Source organism: Cervus canadensis, chromosome 29 (genome assembly GCF_019320065.1).
Source record: "Cervus canadensis isolate Bull #8, Minnesota chromosome 29, ASM1932006v1, whole genome shotgun sequence".
Classification (NCBI taxonomy): domain Eukaryota; kingdom Metazoa; phylum Chordata; class Mammalia; order Artiodactyla; family Cervidae; genus Cervus; species Cervus canadensis.
Genome location: NC_057414.1, coordinates 20908787 through 20932158, shown reverse-complemented (window position 1 = coordinate 20932158; position 23372 = coordinate 20908787).

Below are 23372 nucleotides of genomic sequence, written 5' to 3'. Positions count from 1 at the left end.
GGTTGCTCCTGCCTCTAATGGCTCAAAATAGTAAAAGGCTAGAATAAACAAAGGCACTTGGATCTGACAAGGCAGCAAAAGGGATGGCTCACTTCCATGCCTCCTCTGGTTCCACAATCTAAGGATAAGATAGAACTAAGGGAAATTTCCACATATCACATTGCCATCTTGCCTAATGGTGATTTTCAAAATTGTTGCTCTTGGGTGTGTCATTTGTTCAAATACACAGTCCAAGACCGTCTTTCACTCAAGACACCAGTTGTTCCCAGAAGCTGCCTTTGAACTGAAGTGCTAGTTTTCAGTTTCTGCAATTGTCTTTACACTTCCTCTGGTTCTGACCAGGGACCTAAGATAATAATGTTGGCAGCTCCTAGTGTTTGGTTATTTTTGATATCTTAAAATGACTACTAATTATACTTTTCTTTGGCATGATCTTAATGATGTTTGTTTTGGCTCTTAACTAAGTTAAAATGCACAACATAATTCATTTGTTGAAATTCTGCCACAAATTTTAAATTTAAAAAAATTTACTAGGAATAAGGCTTTTATATGTGCAAATGAGAAAGAATTTGCGGGATGTTTACATAATAATGATATTTAAATAATTATTGTCTTTAGGGTAGGAGTTATTCACTAGTCACAAGTAGGAAATACTCAGTAGATGTTAGTTGAACAAATGAATGACCTAATTGTTAGTAAGAGTGATAATAACCCTTTTATATTTTTATTTTGCTTAAGGAACTATTTATTGAATAGAGGCAATCTCTTTTTTAACCTTATTTAAACATTTCAACTATCCTGTAAGGTAGGCAGGATTTGTTTCATTACCCATCAGAGAAAATAGTGCATTTGATGATGAATGAAAAGAAATTTGAATATTGTTCTTTTCACAGTCCCTCCACTGCACCAGGGAAGATCTCCAGCTTTGAAGAACAGGGCTTGCTTTAAGAAAAACTGTGAAATAGATATAGTCCTCTTTACCCACTTCACCCTCACATTCTCACACCCTTCTTTGCCTTAGGGGTACCCACTAAAGCCTGTGTGAAACCCTCAGAATCTGCTTGCCCTTTACCTATCCTCTCCTCCAAACCTGTTCTCAGGAAGAATCTGAGAAACACTGTCATACAAAATCATAGATTAATAGTGACCCCTTTTGGGAGGTTTTGTTTCTACCAGGGTATATTACACAATCTGAGACTGTTCATCATCTTTCCGGCCCTTAAAATGCAGTTTATTTGTCCAATGTCAAATGCAAGAAGCTCATAAGAGCCGATACAGCTGTGGCCAATATCCCTAGGACAGGTACTGGCCCGTATTGCTCTTCAGCTTGTCTCCTGACCTGCTATTGTAGTGCATCTGCCCTCTGACATTATAATATGGATCCTGCTACTTGATTCAAGAGCTTTCTATTTTTAATCTAGAAACATGGGACTAATGAACCTATTTATAGGGCAGAGATGGAGACCCAGACATAGAAAACAGACTTGTGGACACAGGGTTCAAAGGATAGAGTGAGAAAAATAGAGAGAGTAGCATGGAAACATATATATTACCGTATATAAAACAGATAGCCCGTGGGAATTTTCAGTATGACTTAAGCGACTCAAACCAGGGTTCTGTGACAACCTAGATGAGTGGGTGGAGAAGGAAATGGCAGCCCACTCCAGTATTCTTGCCTAGAGAATACTGTGGACAGAGGAGCCTGGTGGGCTGCTGTCCATGGGGTCCCACAGAGTCAGTTACGACTGAAGCAACTTAGCATGCATGCATGCATTGGAGAAGGAAATGGCAACCCACTCCAGTATTCTTGCCTGGAGAATCCCAGGGGCAGAGGAGCCTGGTGGGCTGCCGTCTATGAGGTTGCACAGAGTCAGACATGACTGAAGTGACTTAGCAGCTGCAGAAGCTGAGGGGTAGGATGGTATGGGAGGTGGGAGGGAGGTACCAGAGGGAGGGGACATATGTATATCTATGGCTGACTCATGTTGATGTATGGCAGAAACCAACACAATACAGTAAAGCAATTATCCTTCAGTTAAAAATACATAATTTTTTAAAAAGAGCTTTCTATTTTTATCAACTGTTTGGATATTCTTCTCCAGCTTACACCCCTGCCCCTTAGACAGGCTAGTCCCATTATTAGCAAATAGCTATCAGATATGGACCAACACTCCTAACAGTAGGATTTCTAGCAGCATCAGAGGGTTTTAGAGAAATGAAAGGATAGTCTAGAATTCCAGAAATCACATTTGTTCTGCCTCTGCTTATAGTTTAACAGCTACAACCTACTTATCAGAGTTGATTTTTTCATTGAAGTAGAGGACATTAAAAGTATGTTTAAAATGTTCTATAAGCTTTTTCACAAGCTCTTTAGAAATCAACCTCTGTCCATCCCTACACGCCACCCGTATTTCCAACTCCCTTAGTCCAAATACCACAGTACTCTCAGTACACAAGAGGCAAACCCCATTAGCTGACCTAAATAGGAAGATCATAAAACACCATGCTACTGCTACTGAGTCGCTTCAGTCGTGTCCGACTCTGTGTGACCCCATAGACGGCAACCCACCAGGCTCCGCCGTCCCTGGGATTTTCCAGGCAAGGGTACTGGAGTGCATTGCCATTGCATTCTCTGATAAAACACCATACCTTCCAGTATTTTCTAACTTTTGAACATACTGACTTTCTGAAATTAGACATCTACTTAACATCCCCAGCCAAAATTTCTGGAGCCAATGTCAACTTAAAAAACATTCAAAACCTAAAAGTTGAGAGTTATGTTTTATTTGATGGGAATTTTTAGGACTTCAAGCCCAGGAGATGGCATATCAAGTAACCCTGAGAGAACTGCTCCAGGAATATGAGGAGAGAAGCCAGGTTATGCAGAAGTTCTGCCACAAATGGCAAGTAGTCTGAACATCAAAAGATTATTGTTAATTGAAGAAAACCAGATATCCCAAGTTAAGGAATTTAGTGGTTTTCTATTCATGGGAACATGCAAGAGTCTGGGCTCACTGAAATCACCTCTTTAATATGCATCTCAGCTATCCTGGGGCCAGCTGTTTAGTCACTAAGTCCTGTCCAACTCTTTGCAATGCCATGGACTGTAGCATGCCAGGCTTCCCTGTCCTTCACTATCACTCTGAGTTTGCTCAAACTCATGTCCATTGAGTAAGTGATGCTATCTTACCATCTCAACCTCTGCTGTCCTCTTTTCCTTTTGCCCTCAATCTTTCCCAGCATGAGGGTCTCTTCCAATGAGTCAGTTCTTCACATCAGGTGGTCAAAGTATTGGAGCTTCAGCTTCAGCATCAGTCCTTCCAATGAATATTCATAGTTGATTTCCCTTAGGATTGACTGATTTGATCTCCTTACTGTCCAAGGGACTCCCAAGAGTATTCTCCAGCATCACAATTCAAAGGCATAAATTCTTCACCATTCAACCTTCCTTATGGCCCAACTCTCATATCCATACATGACTACTAGAAAAACCATAGCTTTGACTCTATAGATCTTTGTTGGCAAAGTGACATCTCTGCTTTTTAATATGCTGTCTAGGTTTGTCACAGCTTTTCTTCCAAGAATCATGTGTCTTAATTTTGTGGTTGTGATCACTGTCTGCAGGAATTTTGGAGCCCAAGAAAATGAAATCTGTCACTGGTTTCACTTTCCCCCCATCTATTTGCCATGAAATGATGGGACTAGAGGCCATGATCTTAGTTTACTTTGAATGTTGAGTTTTAAGCTAGCTTTTTCCCTCTCCTCACGGTTCTTTATTTCTTCATTTTCTGCCATTAAAGCGGTATTATCTGCATATCTGAAGCTGTTGATATTTCTCCTGACACCTTGATTAAAACTTGTGATTCATCCAGCCTGGCATTTTGCATGATGTATCTTGTATTTTTCATATTCTGAGCTCTGTTGGGGCTTATCTGTTATCTGTAAGGATAACTACAATCTGATGGCTGCTGAATTGCAGGTATTCTTCTCCTTCCTGAGTGCCCTTACAATTCACCAATTCACATTGGAGGTCTGCAATCACTGAAGATTGTGACATACTTGTTCACTCATATGGCAGGAAATAGTCCATTTCTCATCAAGTACCAGATTTACTTTATTATCTTCTTTCTTCTTTCACATACACTCTAGTTTGACAATGCTGATTCAAGTACTGATAATGCCAATAGCAGTCAATAAACTGAATTTTGAGATGGCAATTTATGAAGAAATGAAGCCTAGCACAAAAGGCTTGCAATGCTCCATTTTATCACAAAGAAAAAATTGAGATGCAAGGACAGTTTACAAAAGTTACATGTTGTGGGGGAAGTGATTGTACAATGAATGATGACAAAGAATACACACAATATGTACACAATCATACTTAAGACTTGGGAAAAACCACTCTTGTTATTGGGACTGAGAATTGTGACTTAAAGACATATGTAATTAGGACAGAAAAATAACCCCTCTATAAAAACTACTGATTTATGCTCCTAAGCAGCATCTACCATGGTCAGTAATTTTAGAATATGACCTGCATCTTTCCCTTCAGGCTATGTAGATTTGTTTTTTTCACCTAGAAGTTTTGCCATGAGCCAATTTAATGTTCCCAACAACTTGTCCCAACATTCAAACAACAACAACAACAAAAAAGACATCTTTTTCTTCATAGGGGATTGGAATGCAAAGGTGAAAGTAAAGAGATATCTACAGTAACAGGCAAGTTTGGCCTTGGAGTACAAAATGAAGCAGATCAAAGGCTAAAAGAGTTTTGCCAAAAGAACAGAGTGGTCATGGCAAACACCCTCTTCCAACAACACAAGAGAAGACTCTATACATGGACATCAAAGATGGTCAATACTGAAATCAAATGATGATATTCTTTGCAGTCAATGATAGAGAAGCAATATACAGTCAGCAAAAGAAAGACCAGGAGCTGACTGTGGCTCAGATCATGAACTTCTTAATGCAAAATTCAGACTTAAATTGAAGAAAGTAGGGAAAACCACTTGACCATTCAAGAATGACCTAAATCAAATCCCTTATGATTATACAGTGGAAATGGCAAATAAATAAAGGGATTAGATTTGATAGACAGAGTGCCTAAAGAACTATGGATGGAGGTTCATGACATTGTACAGGAGGTGGTGATCATAGCCATCCCCAACAAGATGGCAAAGGAGTAGGTGGATGTGGAGTGCATCTCTCTCCACAGATACATCAGGAATACACCTTCAGACAAAGAAGTGCATGCAGAACACCAGCTGAGAGCAAACAGGAGTACCTGACCAGTGGAAAAGAATATATAGACCCATGCAAAACTTGAGATCAAGCCCTGAGCCTTTGTAATGGGAACACTGACTTCAAGACCCTAGACTATGAGTGAACTAACCCTAGGGAGTATCAAACAGTGAGAACTCACACAAAGGAAACCACTAGAATAAAAGACCCAGCACCACTCTTTCACCAGTAGCACCCTGTGCAGGACACCTCATCTAAAGAAAAAACAAAGCAAACATACAAACCCAATCATCAGCAGACAGGATTACCACCTCACTCAGTCTTGTCCATCAGAGGAAAAACAAACAAACAAAAACTCAGCACAAATCTCACCCTATAACCGACTCAATGGGCGAGAGTTTGAGTCAACTCTGGGAGTTGGTGATGGACAGGGAGGCCTGGCGTGCTGCAGTTCATCGGGTCGCAGAGAGTCAGACACGACTGAGCGACTGAACTGAACTGATAAGAAGCTTACACAAATCACTGGAACAACCGTAGGAGGGCAGAAACCAAAAGGAAGAAAGAATTTAACCTTGAAGCCTGGGAAAAGGAGATCTCAAACACAACAAGTTTAAAAAAAAATAATAATGAAAAGGCAGAGAAATACTACACAAATTAAGGAACAAACTGGAAACACAGAAGTCCAAATAAGTGAAGAGGAAACAGGAAAACTACCTGAAAAAGAATTCAGGATAATGACAGTAAAGATGATCAAAAACCTTGAAAACAAAATGAAGAAAATGCAAGAATCAGTTAACAAAGACCTAGAAGAATTAAAGAATAAACATACAGAGACAAACAACACAATGACTAAAATTAAAAATACTCTAGAAAGAATCAATAGCAAAATATCTGAGGCAGAAGAACGAATCAGTGAGCTGGAAGATACAATGGTGGAAATAACTTCTGAAGAGCAGAATAAAGTAAAAAGAAAGAAAAGAACTGAGGATAGTCTCAGAGACCTCTGGGACAATATCAAATGCACCTACATTCAAATTATAGGGGTCCCAGAAGAAGAAGAGAAAAAGAAAGGGTTTGAGAAAATTTTTGAAGAGATTATAGTTGAAATTTTCCCCAACATAGAAAAGCAAATAATCAATCAAATCCAAGAGGCAGAAAGAGTCCCATACAGGATAAACTCAAGGAGAAACACACCAAGACACATACTAATCAAACTAAAAAAGACTAAACACAAAGAAAGAAAATTAAAAGCAACAAGTAACATAAAAGGGAAACCCCATATGCTTAACAGCTGGTCTTTCAGCAGAAACTCTACAGGCCAGAACGGAATGGCAAAGTACTGAAAGGGAAAAATCTACAACCAAGTTTACTGTACCCAGCAAGGATCTCATTTAAAATTGATGGAGGAATAAAAATCTTTTCAGACAAGCAAAAGTTAAGAGAATTCAGTACAACAAAACCAGCTTTACAACAAGTGTTAAACAGACTTATATAGTCAAGAAATACAAGAAAAAAAAAAAGATATACAAAATCAACCCCAAACAATTAAGAAAATGGCAATAGGAACATATATATCAATAATTACTTTAAATGTAAATGGATTACATGCTTCAACCAAAAAACACAGACTGGCTGAATGGATATAAAAATAAGACCCATATATATGCTGTCTACAAGAAAACCACTTCAGACCTAAAGACACATATAGACTGAATGTGAGAGGATGGAAAAATATATTCCATGCAAATGGGAAGCAAAAGAAAGCTGGAGTAGCAATCCTCATCTCATACAAAATAGACCTTAAAACAAATAATATTACAAGAGATAAGGAAGAACATTACATAATGATCAAGGAATCAATCCAAGAAGAAGTTATAACAATTGTAATATCTATGCACCCAACATAGGAGCACACTAACAGAGATAAAAGGAGAAATTGACAGTAACACAATAATAGTAATAGACTTTAACACACCACTCACACCAATGGACAGATCATCAAAACAGAAAATTGATAAGAAAACACAAGTTTTAAATGATACATTAGATCAGAAGGATCTCATTGATATCTTTAGGAGAGTCCATGCAAATCCAGAAGAATACACTTTCTTCTCAAGTGCACATGGGACATTCTCCAGGAAAGACCACATCTTCTGTCACAAATCATATATCAGTAAATTTAAGAAAATTGAAATCATATCAAGCATCTTCTTTGACCACAACACTATGAGACTAGATATCAATTACAAGAAAACAAGTGTAAGAAACACAAACACAATGAGATTAAACAACATGTTTCTAAATAACCAACAGGTTACTGAAGAAATCAAAAGGGAAATAAAAAAATTTCTAGAAACAAATGACAATTAAAACATGACAACTAAAAACCTGTGGGATGCAGCAAAAGCAGATCAAAAACAGAAGTCCATAGCAATACAGTCCTACCTCAAGAAGCAAGAAAAACACTGGACAACCTAACTTTACACCTAAAACAAACAAACAACAACAGCAACAAAAAAATTAGTAGAAGGAAAGAAACCATAAATATACTTACATGTACAAAAGAACTGTACACCGAAAATTATAAGACACTGATGAAAGAAATCAAAGATGGCATAAACAGATGGAGAGAAATTCCATGTTCCTGAGTAGGAAGAATCAATATTGTGAAAATGACTATACTGCCAAACACAATCTACAGATTCAAGGCAGTCGTTGTCAAATCACCAGTGGCATTTTTCACAGAACTGGAACAAAACATTTCACAATTCATATGGAAACACAAAAGACCTTGAATAGCCAAAGCAGTCTTGAGAAAGAAGAATGGAGCTGGAGGAATCAACCTTCCTGACTTCAGATTATACTACAAAGCTATAGTCATCAAGACAGTATGGTACTGGCACAAAAACAGAAATATAAACCAACGGAACAAGATAGAAAGCCCAGAAATAAACCCATGCACCGGTGGGTACCTTATTTTTGACAAAGGAGGCAAGACTCTACAATGGGGCAAAGACAGCATCTTCAATAAATGGTGCTAGGAAAACTGGGCAGCTACATGTGAAAGAATGAAATTAGAACACTTCTTAACACCATACACAAAGATAAACTCAAAATGGATTAAAGACCTAAATGTAAGATCAGAAACTATAAAACTATTAGAGGAAAACATAGGCAGAACACTCGATGACATAAATCAAAGAAAGATCCTCTATGACCCACCTCCTAGAGTAACGGAAAGAAAAATAAAAGTAAACAACTGGAACCTGATTAAACTTAAAAGTTTTCACACAGCAATGAAAACTATAAGCCAGGTGAAAAGACAACTTGCTGGGGTCCAGCCTCAGCAGGATCCAGGGGTACCCTCAGGATGAACGGCTTTGGCGAGAAAAGGAGAGAAAGAGAGAAGACACTTAAGACCAGCCTTGATAGGGCCAAGTCTGCGAGAGAGAGAGAGAGAGAGAATGACCAGACAGGGGTGTTCGCAGGGTCTGGCAGAGTCTGGCAAATCTTTATTTTTTACTGTAGCTTTTATATTCTAAATTAGTACATTTTTAGGGGAAGAAAGTTTAACATTACATCATTTTGTCCCTCAGGAAACCAGGGTGTTTCCAGTAACTTCTTTGTGAGTGTCTTATACATTATCTTCTGGCCTCGGGGCCTATTGACATTTTATGACCTAGGTGAATGCAAAGCTGTTTTCCTGTAATCTATTCTTTAATGAACACAAAGGTTAGTCCTTTTGCAGAAGTTATTAGTTGAATTTATCTAAAAGGTTTACAACACAAAGACTCTGCAGCTCCGGTGAGGCAGCCCCTCTTTAGCATTCCTGGTTAAAATGAACAATTCTAACCACTTTTAAAATAATATTTTTGTGTTACATTAACATGCATTTGCCAAGCACGCTAGAATGCCAGCAAAGGGGTCTAAATTGAAACACTCCTTTCATCCTGGATAATCTTATAGGATACCGCCATCTGGGGGACATGTTGATTAAAGTTCTAAGTTGATTCTGTTTGGAGAGAAATTGGGGAAGGTCTTCTACCTGTGCCACAGAAATTAGGGAGTAGTCTAACATAGCAAGCATCAGAAAGACAGAGATCATCTTTAAGGTGAGCGCTGGGGCAGCTTTTCGAAATTCCTGAAGTCCTGATCTGCCTTGCTTGTCAGGCCTTCTCCTCATAACCTTGTCATGGGTGGGATCTCGTGTGCTGGCTCCCGGCAGACAACTCTCAGAATGGGAGAAAATAATAGCAAATGAAACAACTGACAAAGTATGAATCTCAAAAATATATAAGCAACTCATACAACTCAATGCCAGAAAAACAAACAACCCGATCCAAAAGTGGGAAAAAGACCTAAACAGACATTTTTCCAAAGAAGACATACAGATGGCTAGCAAACACATGAAAAGATGCTCAACATCACTCATTATTAGAGAAATGCAAATCAAAACCACAATGAGAAATCACCTCATACCAGTCAGAATGGCCATCATTAAAAAGTCTACAAACAATAAATGTTGGAGAGGGTGTGGAGAAAAGGGAATGCTCTTGCACTGTTCGTGGGAATGTAAATTGACACAGCCACTATGGAAGATGGTATGGAGATTCCTTAGAAAACTAGGAATGAAACCATGATATGACCCAGCAATCCCACTCCTAAGCATATACCCTGAGGAAACCAAAATTGAAAGAGACACATGTATCCCATTGCTCATTGCAGCACTATTTACAATAGCAAGAACATGGAAGCAACCTAAATGTCCATCAACAGATGAGTGGATAAAGAAATCGTGGTACATATACACAATGGAATATTACTCAGCCATAAAAAGCAACACATTTGAGTCAGTTCTAATGAGATGGATGAACCTAGAACCTATTCTATAAAGTGAAGTGTGTCAGAAAGAGAAAGAGAAATATCGTATTCTAGCATACATATACAAAATCTAGAAAAATGGTACTGAAGAATTTATTTACAGGGCAGCAATGGAGAAAGAGTCATAGAGAATAGACTTATGGACATGGGGAGAGGTGGGGAGAGGGTGATTTGTGTGGAAAGAGTAACATGGAAACTTATATTGTCATATGTAAAATAGATAGCCAATGGGGATTTACTAAATGGCTCAGGAAACTCGAACAGGGGCTCTGTATCAACCTAGAGGGATGGGACGGGGAGGGAGATGGGAGGGAGGTCCAAGAGGGAGGGGATATATGTATACTTATGGCTGATTCATGTTCAGGTTTGACAGGAAAAAAAAAATCTGTAAAGCAATTGTCCTTCAATAAAAAAATAAATTTAAAAGAAAAAACCCAAAAAGAAATGCAAAAATGTAAAATAGTTGTCTGAAGAGGCTGTACAAATACCTGAGAAAAGAAGAGAAGTAAAAGGCAAAGTAGAAAAGGAAAAGTATGCCCATCTGAATGCAGAGTTCTAAGGAAAAGCAAGGAGACCGAAGAAAGCGTCCTCAGTGATCAAGGCAAAGAAATACAGGGAAACAATAGAATGGGAAAGACTGGAGATCTCTTCAAGAAAATTAGAGATGCCAAGGGAATATTTCATGCAAATATGGGTTCAATAAAGGATGGAAACGGTATGGACCTAAAAGAAGCAGAAGATATTAAGAAGAGGTGGAAAGAATACACAGAAGAACTATGCAAAAAAGATCATAATGACCCAGATAACCACGGTGGTGTGAACACTCACCTAGAGCCAGATATCTTGGGGTGTGAAGTCAAGTGAGCCTTAGGAAACATCACTACAAACAAAGCAAGTGGAGGTCATAAAATTCCAGCTGAGCTATTTCAAATCCTATAAGATGATGCTGTGAAAGTGCTGCACTCAGCAAATTTGGAAAACTCAGCAGTGGCCACAGGACTAAAAAAGATCAGTATTCATTCCAATCCCAAAGAAAGGCAATGCCAAAGAATGCTCAAACTACTGCACAATTGCACTCATCTCACACGCTAGCAAAGTAATGCTTAAAATTCTCCAAGCCAGGCTTCAACAGTATGTGAACTGTGAAATTCCAGATGTTCAAGCTGGATTTAGAAAAGGCAAGGAAACTAGAGATCAAATTGCTAATATCTGTTGGATCATCACAAAAGCAAGAGAGTTCCAGAAAAACATCTACTTCTGCTTTATTGACTACAACAAACCTTTGACACTGTGGATCACAACCAACTTTGGAAAAGATCTTAGAGAGATGGAAATACTACACCACCTTACCTGCCTCCTGAGAAATTTGTATGCAGGTGAAGAAGAAACAATTAGAACTGGACATGGAACAATGGACTGGTTCAAAATTGGGAAAGGAGTATGTCAAGGCTGTATATTGTCACTCTGCTTATTTAACTTATAAGCAAATTACATAATGTGAAAAGCCAGGCTGAATGAAACCCAAACTGGAATCAAGACTGCAAGGAGAAATATCAATAACCTCAGATATGCAGATGACTACATCCTTAAGGCAGAAGGTGAAGAGGAACTAAAGAGCTTCTTGATGAAGGTGAAAGAGGAGAGTGAAAAAGCTGACTTAAAACTCAACATTCCAAAAACAAAGATCATGGCATCTTGTCCCATCACTACATGGCAAATAGATGGGGAAACAATGGAAATAGTGACTGACTTTATTTTCTTGGATGAGCTCCAAAATCACTGCAGATGGTGACTGCAGCCACAAAATTAAAAGACAATTTCTCCTTCAAAGAAAAGCTATGAGAAACCCATATAGCATATTAAAAAGCAGAGACATTACTTTGACTACAAAGGTCCGTCTAGTCAAAGCTATGGTTTTTCCAGTAGTTATATATGGATGTGAGAGTTGGATCATAAAGAAGGCTGAATGCTGAAGAATTGATGCTTTTGAACTGTGGTGTTGGAGAAGACTCTTGAGAGTCCCTTGGACTGCAAGGAGATCAAACCAGTCAATCCTAAAGGAAATCAGTCCTGAATACTCACTGGAAGGACTGATGCTGAAGCTGAAATTCCAATACTTTGGCCACCTGATGAGAAGAGCTGACTCACTGGAAAAGACCCTGATTCTGGGAAAGATTGAAGGCAGGAAGATTAAAGGCAGGTATAAAGATACCACACTATATCCTCTGCCATCCCCTTCTCTTCCTGCCCCTTCTCTTCATGCCATCGAGTCAGATGGCATCACTGACTCGATGGATGGGATTTTGAGCAAGCTTCGAGAGATGGTGGACAGGGAAGCCTGGCATGCTGCAGTCCATGGTGTTATAAAGAGTCAGACATGACTGAGCAACTGAACAACAACTTATCAATTATGCCAGAGGATCATCATTATTGTAACAAAGGAAGAACACAGGTACACCAGATAAAAATACCACACTATACGCAAGGACAAAGAGGGATCTCTGCTAACTTAGTTTCAGGCAATTTTCAGCATCTCCCTCTGCCCCACCGATGTTTGCCCTCTGCTACCCTTTTGTCAATGGTCCATTATATGTTCCCTGAAACGTAGCCAAGACAGAGATTTCAGGCTAGTGCTCTCATGGTGAGAAAACATAGCTACAGTTTTTGACCCCACCCTGGAAATTTAGCTTTTTTAAATTTTTTTGATATAATTTTATCAGAACTGAAAGACTGTCATACAGTATAAACTCTATCTTCCCAATTATTCCCCAGGTATCCTCAACTGATTAGGAGATATGACTTCTTCATTAAATTGCAACTGTAGTAAGTATATATCTCAGTCCCTTAAAAATATAACTTTATTTTACTGTGTTAAACTAAGGTTCTAGATTCAGTGATCTGACATGTTAGTTTATATAATTTTGTCTGGCAAAGATGCAACTTTTTTGTGCAAAAAGTGACTCCAGAGGTTACATTTTTTTGCTCTGTAGGAAATCCATTCTGCATCTAATCCAGCAATCTCATTGTAATAATTCTTCATTAAATTGTCTATATAAATGCACTTGAGCTAGTCTTAACCTCTTAATGGTTCTCTAGTGAGTTGAATAAAATTTTTGACAGGTGTTCATTTGATAGGTCATGCTTTAATTTTTTGATACTCATACTCAAGCAGTCTCTTGGGTTGTTCTGTTGCAGATACCAGTAATCAAGAAACCAAGCACCATACTCGGAGAGTTGGAAAACTCAGGTTTATTATTCTGGCAGGCCCAGAGGTGTTAACACTCCAAGCTCTGAGCCCCCCAAAAAGGGGTTACAGAGTTTTTATAGACAGACTATAGTGGGCAACACTAGCTGATAATAGGCTGGCTTAAACTAAGGGGTTTCAGGCTCGCAGGAACAGCAGCCAAAGAGGGGGATGCCTGATCTCTACATGGACAGGCATGATTAAGCAGGTTTGCAGGGGCTGGGCAATTGCAAAGAGCAGGACAAGGGTGAGTGAGATAAGCTCCAGTTCCTAGTATTCTAATTCCCCACTTTCTGAGACTACGTGACCTACATGATCCAGACTTTGCAAGGAGCAAGCTGAGTTACAGAGGCAGAGTGAGCAGGAGGTTACATAAAATTTTAACTTTTCCTCTTCAGTTCTATCAAGATACCTAAGTGGACTAATCTGACAAAGCCAATTAAACTCAGTGACTTGAGAAGTGCAGCTCATGAGCTGCTCAGAGTCTTAGCTCCCAAAGTGAATCCCAAGCAGCAATAGAACATTATCCTTGCTGCTTTATCTTGTTTTATTTTGTTATTGTTTTCTTACTTGGAGTATTTGCTTTTGTTTCTCTCTTGCACGTGACCTTCAAGTCATTTTCTACTGGTGGCAACGACAATGGAATTTTTGGTTTAATGATGCAACCATTTAGGATCTTGGTCAAAGAGATGTTGGAGATTTATTTCCTGTTCAATGAAAAAGTGAGAGTGTTATTTGATATTCTTTTTTATTTGTCTCTTTATCATTTGTGAGCTCAGATCAATTCAGAATTGTATACCCACTGTAGAAATAAACAAGTCCAGTCTTTATAATCTGGACTGGTAATGTTACCAAGTCCAAGCTCATTCTGTTGTGAAATAAGAGGTGAATGAATCTGAGAGACAGGGTGTTGAGGCAAAGAATGCAACTTCAACATTTGGAAAGCTGGCTGACCAAGAAGGCAGATCAATGCCTCAAAATAACCATCTTATTGGGGTCTGCATGTCAAATTCTTTCTTGGATCAGAGATGTAGGGGAGGTGAGAAAACAAAGTAAAAAGGTCACTTAATCTTGCAAATATCTCCTACAATGGCAAGCCTCAGGCAAGGGATGTGTTAATTTTTTTACTTCCTGCTATATAAAGGTTGACAGGGATCTGAACAAGGCATTTTAACTTAAGAGTCAGAGGGGTAGGATTGTCTGAGGCAGGCCATTATGTGTGGTTATAATAACAAAAGTGGCCAAAGAAACAGATCTAACATGGAAGAGTCAAAATTGACTCTTCTCTGTTGCAGTAAGTTTATGTATTTCTCTGTTTATTTTTATTGTTAATTTTTTGCCATCCCTTTATTATATACCCTTCTAGATTTATCTTTCTGTTGTGGGCTGAACTGTGTCCCCCTAAAATACACATGTTAAAGTCTTAATCCCCAATACTCAAAATGTATATCTGGAAATGGGACCCTTCAGTTCAGTTCAATAGCTCAGTCAGTCATGTCCCACTTTTTGGGACCCCATGGGCTGCAGCACACCAGGCTTCCCTGTCCAACACCAACTCCCGGAGCTTACTCAAACTCATGTCCATCAACTTAGTGGTGTCATCCAACCATCTCATCATCTGTCATCCCCTTCTCCTCCTGCCTTCAAACTTTCCCAGCATCAGGGTCTTTTCCAAGGAGTCAGCTCTTTGCATCAGGTGGCCAAAGTATTGGAGCTTCAGCTTCAGTATCAGTCCTTACAATGATATTCAGGACTGATTTGGTTTAGGATTGACTGGTTGGATCTCCTTGAAGTCCAAGGGACTCTCAAGAGTCTTCTCCAACACTACAGTTCAAAAGCATCAATTCTTTGGCCCTCAGCTTTCTTTATAGTCCAACTCTCACATCCACACATGACTACTGGAAAAACCATAGCCTTGACTAGACGGACGTTTGTGGGCAAAGTAATGTCTCCGCTTTTTAGTATGTTGTCTAGCTTGGTAACAGCTTTGCATCCAAGGAGCAAATGTTTTTTAATTTCATGGCTGCAGTCACCATCTGCAGTGATTTTGGAGCCCAAGAAAATAAAGTCTGTCACTGTTTCCATTGTTTCCCCTTCTATTTGCCACGATGTGGTATGACCGGATGCCATGGTCTTTGTTTTTTGAATGGTGAGTTTTAAGCCAGCTTTTTACTCTCTTCTTTCACTTTCATCAAGAGGCTCTTTAGATGGGGCCTTTAAGGAGGTAATTAAGTTAAAATGAGACCTTTAGAGTAGATCTGAGCCCACTCTGATTAGTCTCCTTATAAGAAGAAAACATTTAGATATACAAAAGGCACCAGGATACATACACAGGAAAAATGATGTTAAAGTGGGCAGAGGATCAAGGAGAAAGGTTGCAGAAGAAGCCAACTTTGTTTTAGGGTCTCTAGCATCCAGAATTGCTTAAGCCACCTCATCTATGGTACTTTTTGATGACAGCTCTACCAAACTAATATTTTCCTTCAGAATTAACTTGTAATTCTTTAAAGGGATCATCAACCTTTTTTACTTCTTTACATTTTTGGTGCTCAACTAATAGTACATCTTGAAACTTTTTTTTTTTTTTTTGCTGATTTTATTCAGTTAGATTTGAAGATCAACTGGTAATCTTTCTGAAGATTTTTTTTTTTTTTTTTTTTTTGTTGGAGGTTAATTACTTCACAACATTTCAGTGGGTTTTGTCATACATTGTATGAATCAGCCATAGATTATAGACCTGCCATATGACCCAGCAATCCCACTTCTGGGCATACACACTGAGGAAACCAGATCTGAAAGAGACACGTGCACCCCAATGTTCATCGCAGCACTGTTTATAATAGCCAGGACATGGAAGCAACCTAGATGCCCATCAGCAGATGAATGGATAAGGAAGCTGTGGTACATATACACCATGGAATATTACTCAGCCGTTAAAAAGAATTCATTTGAATCAGTCCTAATGAGATGGATGAAACTGGAGCCCCTTATACAGAGTGAAGTAATCCAGAAAGATAAAGAACATTACAGCATACTAACACATATATATGGAATTTAGAAAGATGGTAACGATAACCCTATATGCAAAACAGAAAAAGAGACACAGAAATACAGAACAGACTTTTGAACTCTGTGGGTGAATGTGAGGGTGGGATATTTCAAAAGAACAGCATGTATACTATCTATGGTGAAACAGATCACCAGCCCAGGTGGGATGCATGGGGAATAAGTGAAACTTTTTTTTAAATTACAATTAAATCTTATGGCTGGATGGAGAATGAAGACCTCAACTCTAATAAGTATGTTTATCAGAATAGCTGATAAATACATTAAACATTGGTGGCTTTCTTGATCCAGGGTACATAATCAGGAAGTGGCAGAAAATTACATCATATAAATTGTGAGAAAGGATAATCACCAAGAGCTGGGAGGTCTATGAAAACTTGGAGGAAATGAGATTTGTGGTTAGTTTTGAAGCAGAGAAAAAGTGGAAGCTTCCCATTGGAAGAACAATGTGGACATTTGGTAGAAACAAGGAGATGAGTAATGTGTTTGCCTCACATAGTTTCTGTGCCTCTACTGCACCTCAAGATAATCATTGTACCACTACCATGTCTCAGTTTATAAAATATTATCATTTATATTCTCTCATTTGATCATTGTGGCAACCTCCTAGTAAGAAGGAAATGGCAACCCACTCCAGTATTCTTGCCCGGAGAATCCCATGGACGAGTCTGTCAGGCTACAGTCCATGGGGTCGCAAGAGTCAGACACGACTGAAGTGACTTAGTACCAGTACGTAGTAATCTATATTTCATAGATACTGTGGTGTAAGTGTTAGTGTACTAACTCCAAAAATTTTTTCTTGTCACTATAGGGCTTTGCCTTAGCATTATGACTTTCAAAAGAGCACATGCTCTCCCATTTTGCTCTTGGACATTTCAGAGCAGAAGACATCTGGATGTTAGCTGTCAAGACCTGTCAGAAAGCAGGACAAACCAAACTAGTGTTCATGTGGAAAACCAGATCAACAATGCACTATTCAGATAAATTAATTTTACTCTGCTGAAAACACAATAAGCCTCCAAATTATTATTACTGTATGTGTTAAGCTGTAATGAAGGAAATTTTTTCTTCAATTTTCCCCTACAAATTCAAATCTAGAGATTCCATGTTATTCTAAAAGAAGTCATTCCTGTCAGCTGCCAGCTGTTCTGGATATTTAATCAACTGATTGAGTTGGGCGCAAATCTTAAGAGGTGAAGTCATTCTGTCTGATTTGATTATCTATGTGTCATATACAGTGTTTGTATTCTGTGCCAGGAACGCACTTATAAATTCATTCCTCAGCAACAGCTGTGATTCTTCACAAACTCAACACTTAAAATATTTAACTAGCATAAAAGAGAAGGGGCATGGTCAGATAAAAGGAATAAAATTTTACTTAAGGCATTACTAAAAATGTCATGGTGTCAGAATGTCAGATGAACCTGTAGGCAGGAAAAACTGCAAAGATAGAATTATATATAATAACTTCATCTAAGAGTTCATTTGAAAATTCTTGCCAATTTGAGAATTTGTGCTAAAATGTGTACCTTTGAAAAATCAGTTACACTTCTAGTATAACTAGAAGTAACTAGTTACTAGAAGTAACACACTAGTGTAACTAGTGTATTGATATAGTCAAATATCAATAACCTCAGATATGCAGATGACACCACCCTTATGACAGAAAGTGAAGAGGAACTAAAGAGCCTCTTGATGAAAGTGAAACAGTGGAGTGAAAACGCTTGCTTAAACCTCAACATTAAAAAACAAAGATCATGGTATCCGGTCCCATCACTTCATGGCAAATAGATGGGGAAACAATGGAAACAATGACAGATTTTATTTTCTTGGGCTCCAAAATCACTGCAGATGGTGACTGCAGCCATAAAATTAAAAGATGCTTGCTCCTTGGAAGAAAAGTTATGACCAACCTAGACAGCATATTAAAAAGCAGAGACATTATTTTGCCAACAAAGGTCTATTCAGTCAAAGCTATGGTTTTTCCAGTAGTCATGTATGGATGTGAGAGCTGGACTATAAAGAAAGCTGAGTGACAAAAAAATTGAACTGTGGTGTTGGAGAAGACTCTTGTGAGTGCCTTGGATAGCAAGGAGATCCAACCAGTCAATCCTAAACCAAATCAGTCCTGAATATTCATTGGAAGGACTGATGCTGAAGCTTAAAGTCCAAAACTTTGACCACTTGATGCAAAGAACTGATTCCTAGGAAAAGAACCTGATGCTGGGAAAGATTGAAGGCAGGAGGAGAAGGGGACAACAGAGGATGAGATGGTTGGATGGCATCACCAAGTTGATGGACATGAGTTTGAGCAAGGTCTGGGAGATGGTGATGGACAGGGAAGCCTGGTGTGCTGTGGTCCATGGGGTTGCAAAGAGTCGGACATGACTAAGTGACTAAACTGAACTGAATATAGCCAAAAATTAATAAATAAATAACCAGCCAGACAGACAAATATTTTTGTACATGGAAGTTCATTAGAATGATGTTTACAATAGCCAAAGAGTGCATTTCCAAAGTATGGAATTTATCAACTAAATTATAGTATATTCATAGGACAAAATATTAAGCCACTATTAAAATTCAAAGGTTTGTGCAAACTCTCTTCTGTAATCTGTATGTTCCTTCACCCTGTATAGCTCTGGAGCTTTGCTACTCACATTGTGATTCATGGACCAGCTGTATCAGCATCAGCTTATGGGAATGGAGAATCTCAGGTCCCACCCGAGAGCTACTGAATCAGAATCTGCATTTTAACAAGTTTCCCAGGTCCTTACTATGCACATTAAAGTTTAAGAATCATGCCCTAGAAGATAAATTAGTGTCACTTACTGATGCTTTAAATGTAATGTCACTGAGGCACAAAGATGTTCAGCATGAGACAGAAGCAGGGGTGGGGCTGCCTGCAGCCATCTTTTCATACAGATTTAACTGAAATAATGCAAAGCCTTTAGCTTGCTTGTTTGTTTTTTGTAGACTCCTTCTATGGGGCCAGACAAGAATTCAGCCCTGGGTAAAACTATGGATAAAAACATTTAGCTGTCATTTTAATCTCAGAATCTGTCCTCAGACACTCAGGTGTCAACCTTCTCTCTAATCCCACTTTTTATTTTATTTTTTTAAATTATTTATTGGCTGTGCTGGGTCTCTATTGCTGTGTGAGGGCTTTCTCTGGTTGCGGCAAGCTGGGGCTACTCTCTTGTTGAGGGGCACAGGCTCTAGGGCGTGTGGGCTTCAGGAGTTGCGGCACATGGGCTCAGTTGCCCCAGGGCATGTGGGATCCTCCAGGACTAGGGATTGAACCAGTGTCCCCTGCATTGCAGATGGCCTGTCAACCACCAAACCACGAGGGAAGGCTCTGACCCTACACTGAAGGTATTTGAGGTGTCACAGGAAGTCACATACAGTTCCTCTAACCACAGTACAATGTTGTAGGCAAAAACAAAGACAACCAACTTCGTTCTGAAACCTTGCCAAGTATGAAAGATTCCTGGTGATAAGGTTGAGCTCACAGTTCATGGATTTTATAACTACACAGTATCCTGAAACCCAAAGCCATTTATTATGAAAGCTAACCTTGAGACCACTTCTGCACCATACCAATCTGGATTTTTTAAAAGGTTTACTAGTACTTCACTTATACATGTTACCTTTCAAATGTTTAATAACCAGAGGATTAAGACCAAATATCATCTCACAGGAAAGCTCTGAGAAGCATGTGACTCTGATAGTTCATTCATGTTAACCACACAAATATTCAGTCTTTTACTTTTGAGCACTAACTCTATGCAAGGTATTGTGGATTCATGATTGAAAGCTAAGTGATCTCTGTTCCTCCAAAAAAGCCCACAATCTAGGCAGACAAGTAGCAAAGTGACTAAATAAATTAAATTCAGTGTAGAGTGTGCCATAACAGTGACATGATGCAAATGCTTAGAGGAAATATTTCTTTCTTTATGTGATGAAGATGTTGCAGGCAGGAAGCCAATTCTGACTCCATGTTGGAACTGTTTCTTTGACTTGCTTTTCATTGCTTTTGTTATTATAATCATACAGAATGGTTTGCCTCAGAGAATCCTGCCCCTCTGCTTGACTGTCAAACTAAAATGCCTTTCTTCAGAACCCTGTCCACCTGTGGATGGCAGGAAGAAATGAACACATCCCCTGCCCAAGGCTTGCCATTCTAGGAGATGTTTGCAAGATTAATGGCCTTTTTACTTTGCTTCCTCACCTCCCCTCATCTCTGATCTCTAAAGGAACCTGGCATCCAGACCCCAATAAAGATGGCTATTTTGAGGTGCTAACCTGCCATCTTTTCAGTCTGTCATATCCCTGATTAAAGTCTCTTCCTTGCCTCAACACCTCCTCTGTCAGAGTCACTGGCCTATGGTGCAGCAAGCAGAGTGAGCCTGGACTGGGTAACAGAGAGAAATGTAAGGTTTCCCAGAGACAGTAACATTCTAACTGGCTTCCATTCCTAGCACTTTGTTAATACTCTCCTTGTCAAGAATACCAGAGCCATATGATTCATTCTATACTCTACATCTAGCATAATGGATGAGCAAACTGCCATTTCCTAAATGACTGATACGGATGCCAGACATTCATCTAGGTGATTTTCTCTTTTGCATGTTTTTTTCCCAGTTTTTTGCATACTAGTTAGTGGTTCCAATATCCAGCTAGTTGATCAGGCCAAAAACCCAGGATTGATTCTTGAGTTTTTTTCCCTTTCACTCTCACACTGAATCCATTAGCAAGTCCTCGCTCTTCTACCCCCAACATGTATCTCCAATCCCTACTTCTTCCCTTTCCACTATCACTACCTTAGTCTGAGCCTCCATCATCACTCACCTGAACCATTTCAGCAGACTCTTAAATGACCATTTCCTCTCTTCCTCCTCATCAGACTATCTTTTCTTACAAGAGGGATTGTTTCTTAATTTAGATTAATAATGCTGCCTGCTGGCTTAAACTAGTTGATGTCTTCCCATTCACTCTTAGAATAAGTATAAAACTTAATACCACATTCTACAAGTAGCCTACAACCTACTCCCATCATTTGCTCCTGTATCCCTAAAACCTTATCCCATATAATTCTCTCCCCTCATTCCACACTAGTCACATTTCTGCTCCAGATTCATGTCTTTACTACTGAGCTTTTGCAAGCCCTGGTCCCTCTGCCTGGCACTCTCTTCCCTCATATTGTTGCTTAAATGGCTCATTCCCATCTTCCTATACTCCTTGCCTCAGCTTAAAAAGTTCCCATCCCAGGGAAGCTTTTCTAAGATCGTACCCCCTACAAACCCCACCCCATTAACTGAAAATATCATTTTGATTATTTTCTTCATGAACTTATTATCAGGGTACCAACTGTGATGTTTTAGAGAAGAGGATTTATTACACCTTATGAGCTCCATCACATTTTCAAAGCCAAGTCAAATGACATAAAAATACATTATAAGCAATACAACTGCCATATAAAACACAGTTTCAGGATAACCATATTCCAAGTAGGTTACAGTGCTTAACATCTATAAAATCCTAGACAAGTTTTTTATTATCCTCAAATATTATTCTTTAACTCATTTGTTTATTGTCTGTCTGGCACACTAGATTGTAAACTTCCAGGGGTTGCCAATACTAAATAGCACATGATTCAATAAATTGACATAGTTTAGAAAAAAATTTAATCAACTCACAGGCACAACTAGAATCAGTAAATCAATAGAATGTGAAGTACATACATGATCTTTCCATTGCCTTTTCTTCCCTCATCCTTCAGTTACTTATTAAATTATTGATTCATTTACTCAAATATTTAATGAGGATTACATATCTAGGGTCTGAGGACATAGAATTGAAAAAACAAACAAAACTCACTGCCCTCAATAATTGTATATTTTAGCTGAAGGAGACAGACAAATGAACATAACAAATAAGTAATCTACAATTGACCCTTGAATGACGTGGGTTTGACTATCACAGGTCCACCTAAATGTGATTTTTTTTTTTCAATAACAAAACCCAATCTGATCAGAGGTTGTCTGAATCCATGGATGAGAAACCCAGATTTTCTACTGTGTGGGGAATAGACTGACCTAACCCTGCCTTGTCCAAGGGTCAACAGCATATGATAAGTTAAATTATGGGAAAGGAAATAGGAAGTATCAAGAGAAAAGTGGTAAATTTAAATCAGGCCATCACCACAGGGAACATGCAGGCATAGAGTCAAACGCTGTAAGTTGCAATGTGTCAGGATAGGTTTCCCTAAACATGGTAGTTGTCGGGTTCTTACTCATAGCATGATGGGCCAGAAAGAGACCTTAGAGATCTCTTTGTAATGGGGGCTCCCAATTGGAAACTAAGCCACAAGTTTCCAAAGAGAGTCAAATATTGATTCAACTGAGCATATCGGGATGAGCCTGAATGTGCCTGAACTCAGTTCACCTGCACGTTTTCCTTCTTTTGGTTTGTTAGTTTGCCTGGTGTATGTTTTACTTCATTATGTTTTATTTTGTGTGTGAGCACAATAAACGAACACTAGAGGAAAGGAGGGGCTATGCTGGAAGATTAACTTCCTGACCCAAATCTGTACATACGTGTCTTGGTCTCATGAATGAATTTAAACTGTCGCTTCACATATTAGCTGGGGCAAACCAAGCACTTAGACATTGTTAGTGATCAAGATCCTTTTTATTACTCTTATCCTCATTATCTCATTTAATCCTCATGGAAGCATTTTGAAGGAGGTCCTAGTATTACTTCTATTTAACAATTGGAGAAGGAAGAATTGGAGAAGGAAATGGCAACCCACTGCAGTGTTCTTGCCTGGGAAATCCCGTGGACAGAGGAGCCAGGTGGCCTACAGTCCAAAGAGGTCTGTAGAGGGGTCCAAAAGGCGTTATAGAGTCTCAGACACAACTTAGCAACTAAATGATGA